The 15,908-nt window shown below is 39.1% G+C and overlaps 1 long non-coding RNA gene across 6 annotated transcripts in view; it reads right to left on the reverse strand.

Annotated features, from left to right (window-relative positions):
* Positions 1-6,157, reverse strand: part of LOC122987845 — a 97,938-nt gene extending 91,781 nt beyond the window's left edge. For 2 of the 6 annotated variants that reach the window (XR_006404634.1, XR_006404630.1), the window contains exons 1-2: positions 5,697-6,149; positions 5,456-5,512 (exon numbers count right to left, since the gene is read on the reverse strand). This is a non-coding gene — a long non-coding RNA (uncharacterized LOC122987845). Of the gene's footprint in view, positions 1-5,455; positions 5,513-5,696 lie in introns of all 6 variants that reach the window. The other 4 variants (XR_006404632.1, XR_006404633.1, XR_006404631.1 and 1 more) reach the window with 4 other exon arrangements.
* Positions 6,158-15,908: the final 9,751 nt, after the last annotated feature.

Below are 15,908 nucleotides of genomic sequence, written 5' to 3' on the forward strand. Positions count from 1 at the left end.
CTGCAGGTCCGGGGAGCTGCCCCATTAGCAGGTACTGGTGGCCCTGGATCTCTGTGTGTGGATGAGCTGCCTGTCTTATACATTGAATATAGCACTGAACCAGAGGTGGACAGTCAGTACTCTACTGACTGTTTTATACTTTGGGGAATATTATTTTACTCCACTTAATGATGAGACTAAATTAAATTATTATATGTTCCAGACAGGATTTCATAACAGGGCTTGTTGTATTTGCTGGCCAAAATGTTATATATCTTGGTACAATTCTGGACCATCAATTGAGCTTCTATTAAACTACAACTATTGGAGAGTTGGCAGTTTTCAAGTGAGTCAGTCAGTCTTAGAAATTGTTTATAAAACCCTAATTAAGAGTCTTTTAACATTTCTCTTGACATCAGGTTTCATCACCTGAGCCGTGGACTTAGGCTAGAAAAGCTGCCATTGCCAGCAAATACTATTTTTAAGTCTTTTATTCCAATCAGCATTTTAATCTATCATTTTATGTTTATGTGTTCAATCCTCTGTTTTAATCATTACATTGTATTTTCACCAGTGTACTGTAGTGTACTTTATATACTTTTATGTTACATGTTCTTATCCTGCTCTTATGTTTTGGTGCGCTAAATACAATTGTCTACTCTGGTGACCAATTAAGTGCTACTGTATTCAGTTTGACCAAAGTCTGAGTTTAAGATACTTGATTGGTTAAAATGGAACCAAGCACAGAGTTAGTAAATGTTTTCTGTCTTAATTCTTCCCCTATAAATAACAGACATTTCAAAATTTCCTGTTCGTATTAGGAAGTGACAGTAAGCGGCTTCATTAAAACAGTCTACTTTAGCAATATATTAGACACAGCAAGTGACAGCAGTCCTTTCCTTCAGCATTTTTGTCATTACAAAATCACTTGGACAGCTCATTATGACTATCACTAAACACACCAACATCCATGCAGTGAATGCAGTGAAAATATAATATCACAGACTATGCCAAGCAACAGGATTATCAGATTACTTTCAGCCTACAGGATCCACAGTTATGTTAGTCCATCTAAACACCAGGAAACACACAACAAACAAAAGCAGAAGCAGGTCCACTCTTTACCAGTTTGTAATTCTGACATAATAAATGATATCCATCCATTATGTATACCCACTTATCCTGTGCAGGAGAGCAGGGAGCTGGAGGACACACACTGGACAGATCACCAGTCTATCTGACATATACAGACAAACACATCACCTATGGACAAATTAGAGAGTCTCCATTTAAGACGATCAAGATCACTTTATTTGTCCCAAGGGAAATTTGTCTTGGACATAAAGGCTGCCACATAAAAAATACATACAATTATACTGCAGTAACAGACACAAAGTGTATAGCACAGACAAGTGCAGATATATAGTACCTTCAAATATGTGCAACACAGCACTTCATTTCACACCCTCCTTATGTCCTGAGTTTATGAGATTTACTGATAGAGGGATGAAAGTTTTTATACTTATTCAGGCATCTTTTCCTGTATTTAACTGGAACCCTGTAGCGTCTACATGATGGGAGCAGTTCGTATTGGGAAGGGTCAGCAATCATTTCCCTAGCCTGTTTAGTCTTCTCAAAGAGCATTTGAAGGGAGGGATGCTACTTCGCCCCCATCAATTTCACTGCTGTGTGGACCAGTCTGTTTTTATTTGTGATTTTAACTTAACTGATATATTACCAAACCAAGCTGAGATTCTGTAACGTAATAAACTCTCCATCACAGCATGATAAAATAACATCAGTACCCTCTGTCCAACCCCAAATACCCTGAGTCTGCATAGAGTCGCTGTTGGATCCTAGTGCATACAGAATTCACATGGACACTACAGTCAATATGTAGACCCGAGTATTTGTAAGAATGACCCTGGGTAATACAAGCGTTATGGACCAGTGGTGGAGAGTGATCACCCTGATGTCCAGGATCAAAAATCATTTCTTCTGTTTTCTTAGTGTTTACAATGAGCTGATGGTTATCACAGCATTGTACAAACTTTTTAACCTCCAAACTAAAGCCAGAAATATCAGTGTCTGTATGCATAAGTCCCAAGATGGCAGTGTCATCAGGAAACTTGACAAAAAAAAGTGCTGGGATGACTGCTTGTACAATAATTTATATAGATATAATGTAAACAGAATGGGAGAACTCACACGTCCTTGATGAACGCCTGTGTTAATGACTTTAGACTCAGATAATGTCTGGTTCACTCAGACCTGCTGGGTCCTGTTGGTCAAAAATGAGTGATACCACCTGACAGGGTCTGACATAACCGATGGCCTGATGGCCCGAGGCCAGTAAAAGTTTATGCAGGGCAAGTTGATTGGCAGTTACTGGCTGATCCATGCCAATCAGAATCATGGGTATACAGTTTAGGGTGAGGGGAGGACATTTCTCTTCATTTGATAACGTTAAAAGTTAGACTTTTACTGTGACTCGTTTTAAAAAAAAGACTGTGTGAGCGAGCTGGAAGCGCAGGCAAGCAAGAGGGAGTGAGAGAGCAGCAGTGACTGAGCGAGGAGAGCGAGCCAGCAGTAGCGACAACAAAGCAATGAATGAGAGGAATAAAACGTTATTTTCTGATTGTTTTACGGCAGTTACGTTCTGAAGCACAAATAAATAACCATCAAAGACTCAACAGATGATTTACTGTGGAGACAGACGCCCTTAGTTTCCGTTTCATTTCCCTCCTCTGCATTTCTCCTTTTCATTCATTCATTACGATTCAACTCCATGTCTGTAGTGGACAGGTGGCTCGCGGAAGCAGACAGAAGGAGCTCGGAGTGAACACGCACACACAAACAAATACCATTATGTTCTTTGCTGTACTATCTTAACAAGTACATTTCTGCAGATCTCTCGGCATTGTCTCAGTTCTTGTCACAAGAGTTTATCATCAAGGTCATCCATACTCACTGAAACATTATAAATTCTGCTCTCTTCTCCCTATGTATTCCACACTCTACACAAAATATGGAGAAACCTACATTTATACACCATTAATTTACTGATCCAATATGTGCCTAATTTTATATTTTGCATATTTTTGTATTATATCAATGTTACATATCCATAACTAAAGGAAAACAATCAAATCTAAAAGGCAAATTCACTGTTGTACATATTATGTATACAATGAATAAATCACCAAAATTATGGGAAAAAAAAAGAGTGATTTAAATTTTGGCGGCTGGGCCAGTGAAAATATAGAAGGGGCCAGTAAAACTCTGATCTACTGGCCAAATGGGCCAGTAAGGAAAAAAATGGACACTGACCTGATGATATATAAGACATTTGTCTGAGCTGTGTATTATGGTTAGTATTGCATCATCAGTACCACGACTATCTTTATAGGCAAACTGATAAAAATCTAACTGTCCATTTATGTGTGACTTCAGCATTATCTTTTCTAGACATTTCATTACAATAGAGGTCAGGGCTACTGGTCTATAGTCATCATTTTCCTGGAGGTACAGGCTTTTTTGGAAGAGGAGTAATGATTGATTGATGGAACTGTATGTGAATCAACAGACCTTTGAAAGACGGAGACCCAGGTTGGTGTAAGTTCCTCTGCACATGATGCCTTATTGGTGTTTGTTCTTTTAAATAGTCTTGTGACTTCTCTGACACTAATGTCTATCCTTTGGAACACAATCATCAATTGTTATCATGTTAATGACGCTGTCAAGTTCTAAAGAGAAATCATGTGAATCAAACGTAATGTAGAAGTTATTCAAATCATTTGCCATATTATTGTCATCTGTTGTGTGCAGCGGTTTCCTAATGGGAGTCATATTTATAATAGATTTCGTAGTGGCCCACAATTTCTTCGCATTATTTGCACAGAGGTCCTTTTCAATGGATTCCCTGTCTTATAGCTGTGTTGAGTTTCTGGTTCAGCTCCCTCTGTGTTGATCTTAGTTGCACTTGGTCCTTATTTACTAAAAGCCTTTCTAAGTAATGTAGGACTTGTTGGGACACTGTTTTATTTTCTTTTGAGGTATCACGGCATCCAAACAGAAGTTAAAATAAGTTGTGATGACTTCTGTGGATTTGCTCAAATCAGACTCATTGAATATGTCCCAGTCTGTGGCCAAGTCAGTGTTTCCACTAGAATTTTTTTCCAGCACAGACACAGAGGTTGACTCACATTTCAGAACAGTGCCGCACAGAGGCTCCCAAATGCAAATGATTATTGATTTCCAAATGAAATGATATTTGGCATTAAAGAAAAGATTTTTTTGGCCTGGTGGGGCCTCTCGTTGGCCTGGTGGCCCACCAGGTCTGTACAATTATAGGAGAAACTTACAATATTGTCAGTGGACCAGACTTTAAGAGTTTTAACAAGAGGTTTGCTCCTCTTAAAGACTGAACGGTGGATGGGATGAGCTAAACAGTGTTGTGATCAGAATTGGACAGGATATGTGTTCTATATGTGTTCTGAATATTTCCATAGCATTTGTCGAGAATTGTTCTATTTCTAGTGTCACATTTAATATACTGTTCAAACACAGTTAAAGACAAATTTGCAATGATTGAAATGAGCACGGGAGCATCTGGTGTACGTTGCAACTGTCTATGTATGTATTTATTCAGTCTTTGGACCATGAAAGGAAACCAGACTACCTGTAGGAAACCTATGCAGACTTGGAGACACACTTGGAGAAAAGAAAGGCCCAAGCTGGCCGGTGGATCTAGTATCACAAATCTTTAGAAATAAGGAATTCTAGCACAGCAGTAATCCATGACAATATATCCATAAAAGCAGACCTGTGTTCAGTTTAATGCAAGGATAAGCACCGGGTTAGCACTCACAGTAGGGCTTTTTCAACAACAGACATTTTGACTTTTCATAGACGAAAAGCACAGGTGTGTATTAATAACAGCTCCTTTCTGTTCAGGTGTGCCAGTGAGCCATGACGGTGTGACAATGAAGAGCCAGCATTCCCAATACAGCAGCTAAATGGAATTTAGTATTCAGTATTGGCAAACTCAAAAGTCATATACACTCACAGAGCACTTTATTAAGAACACCTGTGCAATCTAATGCAATCCAGTACAACAGTTCTGCCATAAATTCTAGTTTTACAAGGTTTATTTTCAGTTTTTGTTGACATTGTCAGAAAGGTGATAATTCTATTTTATGTTTACTATTGAGATCATAGTGGGTGGTGGTAGTGTACTGGACTATATTTGTTAATGTATGTGAAGCAATGTCAGTGTAAACAATGTCATCAAAAACTGAAAATGTATAAGCTTTGTGAAAATAGAATTTATAGCTGGATTGCATTAGATTACACAGGTGTTCTTAGTAAAGTGCTCCTGAGTGTACAGTTATATGCAATGAGCAAAAATTGATAAATAAACCACACAACAGAACGAAAACAGGAAAAGTGTGACCCCTTGGGGAGGGATACTTACCATAAACGCATCCTAACACTTCTTTATTTATGTCCTATTATCGTCTTCTTGGCCCACCTGTGTAATGAAGTAAAAGGGCCGTTACCTTGGTAACTGTAAGGTAGCTGTGTTTAAGATAGCTCTGGATTAACTAGCCTACTTTATACACACCTACAATTAATTATTCATCTAATTAGCGCCGTAATTAGCACAACAAAAACAACCACCTGTACTCGGATAACTGTTGAAAATACGAACTCACCGAAGGAAACGTGAATTTCTGGACAATTCACGTCGATGAGGCGGTGTAAGGCGTGTGTAAAGTAGCAATAGTAAAGTCTCACAGGCAGGTGAAGGGCTGGAAAAGTCCGTCAATACTCATCCAAGATGGCGCTTAATTTCGTGTGGCCTCTGCTGGCCATTTGGGTTTTCTTAGAGAGTTTCTTCATCAGTCTTTCCTCAAAGCTCAAACGTTTTCCTGGGTTTTCTGTCCATAATCCAAGTTTAATGAGTATCTGCTAGTGTGCCAGCTAGTAAAAGTTGAACACCATGTCATTTTGATACATGTATAATATAAAAACGACTTTTAAACAACACAATCAATCATCCCTTTCTAATACGTAGCCTATTTTTTCAGTTTGTCCTTTCACTCTCCACATTTGAAGTCCTATTTCTTTTTATTGCCATATGAGATGTTTTCTATTGATCTAATGATGCTTTACTAATCTTTTTTCACAAAAACCTTTATTGATACATCACATCTCACAGTTTAAGAATTAAAAATTGGTTCAGATAATTAACAGCCTGATTTACACCACCTGCAAATCTCCTCTCCCCTGGTAGTTGATATAAGGAGGCTGATCAAATCAAAAATTGTGAATTTAATGAAGTGATGGAAACACTGTGTATATGTGTATTTATAAAAACAACCAAAAATGATTTATTTGGAGCCCTACAGAGTTGTGGAAATCTTTCATTTATTTTTTACTGTTGTGTTCTTTGTTTGCTGTGTCCAACAACTGTGAAGAAGAGTGGATAACCTTTTTTACTCAAATGTGTGTGACCACACAATATACCTTTACATCCACATTTACATAACATCTAAATAATGTGTCTTGTTCCTTCTGACCTTTAGACAAACAGCAGCTGCACCCCTCAGTCCTGTATCATGCGCATGCTTTATATAAAGCTGACTCATTGTTTGTAGTTTTTGTGGACCCAAAGGTGCACCTCATAAAGTGGATACTGAGAGTACATAGTTAGAGATGTATACTTTTGTATCTCTGTCCAAGATGTGCCAGTGCATCCTGTGTTAAATGCAATAAAAATTAAAAAAAACTAAAATCCTCTGACATAATATAATTCCCTCAGATTCTACTCTCACTGCTTGGCCTTTTTAATCATAGGTTCCATTCTGCATCAGCATCTTTCTATCCACTTTTCATCTTTTTCCATCCATCCTACACATTTCTGGCCCTGCATCCACAACCACTGAGCACACACACACACACACACACACACTCAGTTACACACAGCTGCAGGATGCAGTCGATCTCCTCTCACCTCTCTCTTACACGTTTTTTAAAATCTTGCCTGTCACAGCACCCACTCACTGGCATGCATATACGCTCATAGAAATACTCTGACATAGACATATTGTACATTTTTGAGAATATGCACACAGCCTGACTGATCCCGTTCAGATTCTTTCAAGTAGAAGTCACATCACTGTTAAATAAAAAATTTAAAAAAAACAGTTCACATAAATAAAACACTAAAATTCTCAGATGTCCCTTTGAAGGCAGTCAGCAAATACATTAAGAATACTTATAAACATCTCTCCACATGCGTCTTCTTTTATTCCTCTTGTGATGTGCCACAATTTGATGCCAAGCACTCACAAGAGCACAGCACACATGAGAAGCAGAGAAGTAAAGTGAGGAGGGAAGTAAAAGTAAAAGTGGGATGCAGCGGGTGTAGATGAGTCAAGAGACTTTTGGAAAAAAAAAAAGAAAAAAGACAGAGACAAAAAGAGTGAGAGGCTGAGTCTAATAAGAACCAAGAGACGGCGTGCTGGTGTCTTGTGGTGCCATTTGAATACGGGGCAGCAGCAGCTGGAGTCTGTGTCGAACAGCTCTGCACTTCACACAGCATCACCATCAGGAGAGCATAGCGCTGGTTGTACTCTGCTGGAGTCTTACACTGCTTCACACACTCCCACAGACCAGTCTCTATGTATGTGTGGGGGGGAATGACTTGAAGCTCCATGGTTCTCATTACTCAGCCACTGTAATGTGCTCGCCTTTCTAGCTTACCGTATTGGGGCTGGTGTTCTCACTGTTGGCTTACAGAAAAGGAAAGGACCAGCCTCACCTCTGTTCTGAATGCATTAGCACACATCACATTTTCAATCTGGACCTCAGCACAGGTTCCCCAGCAAGTCTACTGCATAGTAACAGAGTGTATGTGAGCAGGTGTGTGTGTGTGTGTGTGTGTGTGTATGTGCAAGAGAGAGAGAGAGAGCAAGGTTGCAGCAGAGTTTTAAAATACCTATACTCCTGTTCGGTGCTGATAAGTTGTGTTATGAGAAACTGCCGGGGCAGACGGCAGGGTCATTAGCATGACTGCCAGATTGAGAGGTAGGAGAGGAAGGAGGGAAGCAAGGAAGGAAGGAAAGAAGGAAGGGAGGCAAGACAGAAAGTAATTACATCTAGGTTTCCAATTTTTTTTCTAAGGAAACAAGCAAGCATCCAGTCATGAGTGTACACATATAATCCAAAGAGAAACACAATCCTCTGACCTTTCATTCTGGCTTTCTCAGCCACTTCCTCACTGATGATTGGCATCTATAAAGTCTGCAACATCTGCCTACTGTCATCATCTGCCACCTCAAAAGGTCCACTGATTCCCTGATGTTCATAATGGGAAACCTTTAATTTTAGTATCCATGTCCGTTGCCCATGCAGTGGTCTTACATGTTATTGTATCAGTTTCATTTAGTGTGTTCATGTTTTATATAGTATGACATTTGACACACAAACCTTTCATTTTCATCTGGAATCACTCCAATCAAGGTGGCACAGTTCAAGGTGACCACAGTGTCATTATTTCTAATGTTCTGTTGCATTACAGTCCCCCAAGTCTCTATACATACTGTAACTCCACTTCTACCCAAACATTCTCTGAGGCCTTTTTGACAGCTATTATAACAATAGTCTACTGCCTGGTGCTGTTAAACACCAAAGGAGCCTGTTTATTGTTTTAATAGCAGCTACTTCAGTATTCTTTGTGCTGCTGTTTCTCCCTTTAGGAATAACAAATCAAGGAAAATAAAACTGGCTAAAGGACATGCCTGGCTGTAAAGAGAAAACATAAAAAAATCCAAACATTAATGGAAAGACTGATAAACTCTGCGTGTCCTGCAGTGTTGTAAGGGACTTATTGTTGAAATATCATAAACCGGTTAAAGATGCAAGAGCAGCTTCTTTCTTAGATTTTATTTTGAAGAACTATCCAGGGTCCTTTCCAGTGTTATTGACTCAGTTGTTAACCCCTGTTCTACTTAAAGCCTCTCCTGAAAAATGTGAAGAATCATTAAAGAGCCCCTCCAGACATGTATTAAGACATATAAGAAATGCTCTGCTTGGAACAATAACGTGTGTCTGACATGGTTTTTCCCCACAAAAAAGTACAATTACCATGTTAAAATCCTTAAACTGGCAACTGCTGAAGTGTCCGTTCTCAGTGTATGTGCACTGGAGGCTTCAAGTGTTCACATCACACTTGTGTAAGTTGCATACGGGACCAAGGGCCTGTACTACAAAACAAGTTCAACATACCCAGGATAACTTTTCTTTAGCTGGCTTCACTGAGCCTAACATTGGCCATCCAGATAACCAGCACTACAAAACTGGTTATCAACTGGATCAGTCATCTCTGGGTTTTCCTATCCAGCTACAAGCTTGTTCATGTGAAAGAGACAGGGTTGTTAATTATTAACATCATCACAACCATGCATGAAGTACTTCATATGATATGAGATGAAACAGTGATACCAAATACCTGCAGAAAACTTCTGTTTTAGGGACAGCAAAAAGTCATATTCAATTAAGTGAAATGTAAACGAGCTTGTTATCATACAACAGAATAAGAAGATGTAGAAACACTAGAAATAATTTCCACACATTAAAAGTAGGCTAAGGCTTAAAATACATGTAGGAATTATTATATATGAATTAAGTACAGAGTGAGTATTTTTTGCTATTTAGTTGGATGATGAAGAAACCATTCTGAATATGTCACATAAAAAACTTAAAGTAATGCCAGACTGTTTCTGCTACCGAAGCAAAGAGAGGAAAAGTAGTTAATGACTGATGAGGTCTATCTGACCAAAATGTTGCATTTATTATCATGGGAGCCAATTAACAGTGTGTGGATTATTTTTCATAATAAAAGACAAGCTTTCGTGTTTATTTCCAGTTATCATCACACAGTTGTCTCATATTATTTTGAGCTACAGTGATGGAATCAGAGTGTAAAGTCACTGACACTGTCAGCTATCACTCCGGGGATAAAATAAACTTTGCACAATTAAAATGCAGCTAAAATCATCATTATATGTTTAGTGTCATAAATGATCTCTCTGTTTGTTAGAAGCTCTGTTTTAAAACCAGAGTGGAAACAGAAACAAAACCTGGAACAATAAAATGTTTCTACTGACCTATAAAAACTATATATCACTCTTTTTTACTTGTCACTTTATTGTAAACTTGGGACTTTTGTCCATGTCGGGATCCTGTAGGAAAAATTACTCTTTTTTTTCCCAGTGATCTGATTGGTCAGTAGTCGAGGTGTTGACAGGTTGTGATCCAATCCGCTGAAGTTAACCTGCTCCGGAGCACTTTCCACAGATGAATGTGTTAACAGCCTTTCAGTGTCAAACTCTGCACATACATCATTCTGAACAGTGATATTCAAACATCCAACTTTAGGAACAAGAAGAAAAATATATTTTGGAGCGGAGTGGGACTTAAATATTCTTTGACCAAAAGAAGTACAAGACTTCAGATTTCAGCCTCTGACAGGGACATATGGTATAGACAAGTGACAAATTAAAGGACAAAACTAGTTTAATGAGAAAAAAATTATGAAACATGGCCAGTCATCAGATCTCAACTCCATTTGACATGTAGACCATCATCAAAACACCAAATGTTTTTGGTGTTGATTCCTCCGGTAACGTTACAGAGACTAGTGGAGTCCATGACAAGGAGCTTGTGGTGGGCAAATACCTTAAGACACTTGATGCTGTTTTCCATTAACTTATCACACATTTGTATCTGTCACTGTAATTCAGCACTGATGAGCTGTTATGATGATATGTCCCCCCTGGAGCTGGTTGCACTAGCTGGTTGGATGTTTCCTAACAACTGATTTACACTTTACATAAGTCATTACTAGCTAAGACATTGTTTTTATGCTTTTGTTGTCATTTTTAAAGTTAAGACGAAGAAAGAAAGAAAGAAAGAAAGAAAGAAAGAAAGAAAGACAGGGATGGCATGAAAGAAAAACTGTGGCTTTGCAAATGTACCCTACAAATAAATATGTATTAGTCTTGATCTAATAAAGCAGGCAAAATTCATACCACCACTAGGAAAAAATATAACAATATTGCAACTGCTGTCATGTGGGGAACCATGTGAATTAGGCCAATGACCTGTTTCAAGCGCCATGAAAACTAGGACTTGACACTTAACTCAAAACTCAAGATTCTCACATTGAACACGGGTACATCGGCAAGACACAACGTCATTACAACGTCACAACTGTCTGGTTTCTCCTCTAATACTAATGAGTAAGTGAGAGAGGTAGAGGTGTAGAGAGAGAGAGAGACAGAGAGAGAGAGAGAGAGAGAGAGAGAGAGAGAGAGAGAGAGTACCCTGATTAGTCTGGCAGCATCAGTGTCAGACACTCAGCGGGGCATCCACGGGCTCAGTGTGTGTGTCTGTGTGTGTGTTATGTGTATATTCAAGCATTTGTATGGCTGCCAGTCTTTGCTCTCGCTCCGTTTTTTTTTTCTTCATGCCATCCCTCTCTTTCTCACTTTCTTCATCTTTTCTCTCTCCTTCTCTAAGCTCCAAAAACTCTGATCCCTGCATTCGCTCAGTCTGGCAAATGACTGCAGGGGCTGACAATCCACTGTCAGCATGCGCCGCCACAGTCAATAACGCTGTCCCATGTCACCGCACTACACTGGCTAAAGCTCACATTTCTTATCCCTCCCAAAAACTGCTGCTTAACAACCCTTCTCTGCCTTTGCCAATCCTGCTAAACGCGTTGCCATATCCCCCTCATACCCCCCCCTTCCCAAACCCCACCCTGACACGTTTTTGGTTCTCCAAATGACCAGAACATCCTTGGGTGAAGTGAGTGCTGCATATTTTAAGACCAAGAGTATAGCACCCAGTGAAATTTGGGACCAAATGTGATGTGCTTTTCACTACGCCCCTGAATTCTAAGCAAGTGATGGGTGACTGATCTAGCTGTCTTGCTGTAACAAGACAGGGTCATGTAGGCTATACTCAAATACACACACGAATTGCATACGCGCATATACAGGCATGCATGCATGGGGGTGCAGTGGAGCTCAGACAAGTGTTACCAAGAAATTGTAGTCTCCTCGATAATCCACTTCTTCTCTATCGTGTTTCATTAACCTCACAGTGTACACACATGCTCCTTCTCACTGCCCTCACACTCACACACACACACACACACATGTCTGTCAGTGTCAGGGCCTGTGTTGTCCAGCTCCATTGTATCTGCATGAGGCTGAGATAATAGCATCTGTCGTTGCTCCTTTTGTCAGCGCTGTCCCCGGCCCCTGCTCACTGCTGGTCCCCATTAGCTGGCTGCTGGCCTGCTGGCCCCTCCGCTCCACGCTCTGCTGCCTGACCGAGAAAATACAGGAGACGCTCCCACTTTCGTTATCCCCCCCCCCCCCGCCCCACACAACTCCTGTCCTCCTCCAGCTCCTCCCATCTCTGCAGATTAAAGGTGTTCAAGTAGTTTTGGTGAACTGGAGAGGTGTTGACTTGGTAAAAAAGGAGAAAATCAAATGACAGGTGTGTTTTGGTTGAATTATAGAGTTGGGTTTTACCTATATGGGAAAATGTAGGGAGATTCTTAGGCTAAATAATCTTTTTCTGATACCTAGATGTCCCTTTAAATTCACTACTCTGTTGCTGCAGCATTTTCCAACTCATATATTTAAAGTTTGTGTTGTAGAGAATCAATCAATTAATTAATCATTTGGCCCAATAAATGTAATAACATAGTGAAAAATGGCCATCAGTGTTTCCTAAAGCCCTATGTGAAGTAAAAAAAAAACAAAGATATTCAGTTCATTATCTCATAAGACAAAGAAAATCGGAAAAATTTACACAATTGTGAAGTTATAAATAGAGAATGTTTTGTAGTTTTGCTTGAAAAATGTGTTAAATTGTTAACTAATCCCCAATAGACTTCAATTAATCTTAAACAAAAATGTGTACAACCCAATTAAAAAACATTTTTTTACAGGAGAAGCGTAGTAAAAAAGAAATGTGTCACTGAAATAACTCCAGATGGAAACAGAAACACACCAAAAACCATCAAAAACACAAAAAAGGTTTGGCACAGAATACCTCATTATTTATGTTTCTACTGTTAAGACTGTCTTAGTTCCTCCAAACTCTAAATTTGAATGTCTGGAGTGCCAATTTAGACTATTGTGTAATTTTTACAATCCATATCTTTACCTTTAGGAATTTCACTGGATATTTGCGTTGCGAGATTTAAGTTATTTTGTAAATATCACAGCAACAGACTAAAAACTCAAAGTATGTTATCTTCACATTTTGTCCCTTCGTGAACAATCGGAAACATCATCATTTCTCGTGTTGACCAGAAGTAAAGCAGAACTGTCGATATTAACTTGTCAGGCGTATGCTGCTGTTGAGAGCTCCGCAGTACAGACAATCTCAAAACAGTCCATCTCAATATTAACTTCCCTTGTCTATGCTGCATAATTACACTCACTGGAGCTGCGTCGCCTTACAATATAACAAATGAAGTCTGTATTACATCTGTCACCTATCTGAGATGTCTTACTTACTCAAGTCATTTTACCCTCGTCTCTCATAAGCATGGCTAATAAAATGTAAAGATGGGAGATAATACACCACTGACTGAGTTTTATTAAGAACGTAATGGCAATATCATTGTTGTAATGATACTAAGACATCTAAGATGAAGGGCGGACCGGCGTGCGGAAGTGAGCGTGACATCACAGGCAAAAGTGTGCTCCACTCGCTTTATTTCATTATTGGTTAAGCTTCCTTATTAGGGACAGGGGGCGAAGCGGCGTTGCCGTTGATAAAGCAAGGCAATTTCAACAGCTGCTACGGTGCCAAATTACAGTTGTACATCACGCAGCTGCCTCTCTACTGCTTCCTCAACTTCTCCTCAGTCTCCTTTTCCTCTGGTACGCTCTTCTACCTCTCTCTGTGGAAGTAGTCTGTGTGTGATGTTGATCTCCATGTTGCCTGCACTGTGAAGCAGAAACACTGGAATAGAAGAGCGAGGGACGAGTCAAACGGCAGACAACAGCCCCATCTAGAGATTGTATTAAGTCACTGTATGATTGAGTGACTATAAGATGATCCAGGTGCACTTTTATATTGATAATAGAGATATGATAATTTCTTGATTAGAATTTTAACTTTGGAGATTTAACTCGCTTTAACTTCAGCGGGGATTGCTGATGTGGTTTAATTATAACTGAACTGACTGATTCAAAATATGACACATTCCTTTTGGTGAACGCTTTTATCAATTTGTATCACTAGAGGACAATGATAAAATAAGTTCAGGATTAAAAGCTTTCAACAAATGGTATATATTATCTAGAATTAGTTAGAAGATTAGACGGATAACTGTAAGGTTTTGCAGCGCTCTCGTGCATTAGACACACACTTTACACACTTTAGTTTTGCTGCTACAAGTGCAATAAATATTTTTTAAACTGCTAATATTCATATCTGCAGACACAGAGTCACTTTATCCACCACCAAACATCTCATAACCTCATGTGCAACTTCACATTCAAGGTCAATTTTTGTATGTAACTTTTTTTTTGGCTCCTGCGACTTAATAACTATTTCTGTCAACACACTTTAAAGTTACTATTCATTTTGGTGTATATAGTATAGTAGATATTTTAGTGTTTTCATGCTTCACTTGTATATCGTAGAAGTTCATAGTGTAAATAGTAATATATTTTTATGAAAGACTTTTAAAGTTATGTATCCATGTGCATATTGTTGTATCTGCTGCTGTGTGGGATCAATAAAGTTTATCTGATTTTATCAACATTAATAGGACAATAAAGATTACAATATAATAGTTTTTGAGTAACTTCACTGGAGGCCCAGTGAAGTTACTCAAAAATCATCATGGACTCTATATCCAACATGAGGTCTGACAGATCAGCCTTGCACTAAAGCCAAATGACCTCCAAAACATCATAAACATGACCTCTCGCCTTCTCTGAATGTGAAGTGACTTCCAGATCAACAAACCATCAGGTTGACAGGCCTAACCTATCTGCCATTAGCCTGTCGAGATATCACACTTTGCTTTAATTCACCATCTTTCAGAGTGTCACACTTTATATTCCTTGGCATGGGTAGGCTACATGCGGATGCATAATTTATCTCAAATTAGCGCCTATTTGAGCAAGCATCAAAGCAAGGCGGCTAAGGTTGGAGGAGAGCTTAAGGAACCGCAGGGAAACCATCGCCAGGATTAATGCGGGAGATTTTTATAAGAAATTACTGGCTTAATGAAGTGGATAAAAAAGCTGTCAGTGTTTTATTGCATCTAAATTGTGTGGAAGTGGTGTTTAGCTGTCTCGCCTACTCCCCACATAATGGGTCGTGACAGTAGCTGTGAGGCTTATTTAACTTAACTGGTGAATAACTTGCATGGCGAAGCTATTCAGTGAGTTGTTTTTATATGCACTAAACCTGAAAGAGGATTTTTTCTCCCCCCCCCCCCCCCCCCCCCCCCCTATTCCTCCCCCTTCTCACTCATCATGACGCCATGTGAACAACAGCCAAACTCAAGAAAACTAACAGACTATGTAGTTTCATATATTTGAAAAAAATAAATAAATCACAGAAAATATCACTGTGAGCAAATTAATAATGGTTAAAAAGGTAATTTAATCTGTGAAGATATAGAAAATATCCGTGCATCATGAATTTGACTTCTTTACAAATTGGATGTGAGCTAAACCCCAAGTTTCATCAATACTGAGTAATCCATTTTAACCTATTGTTATGCTCATACTGCAGCTCAAATAAATGAAACAGGGGTTCAGTCTCATGCAGTGGTTGTAGAAGCTGCTTGACATTTACAGTCCTGTTTTAAC

Source organism: Thunnus albacares, chromosome 8 (assembly GCF_914725855.1).
Source record: "Thunnus albacares chromosome 8, fThuAlb1.1, whole genome shotgun sequence".
NCBI classification, from domain to species: Eukaryota; Metazoa; Chordata; class Actinopteri; order Scombriformes; family Scombridae; genus Thunnus; species Thunnus albacares.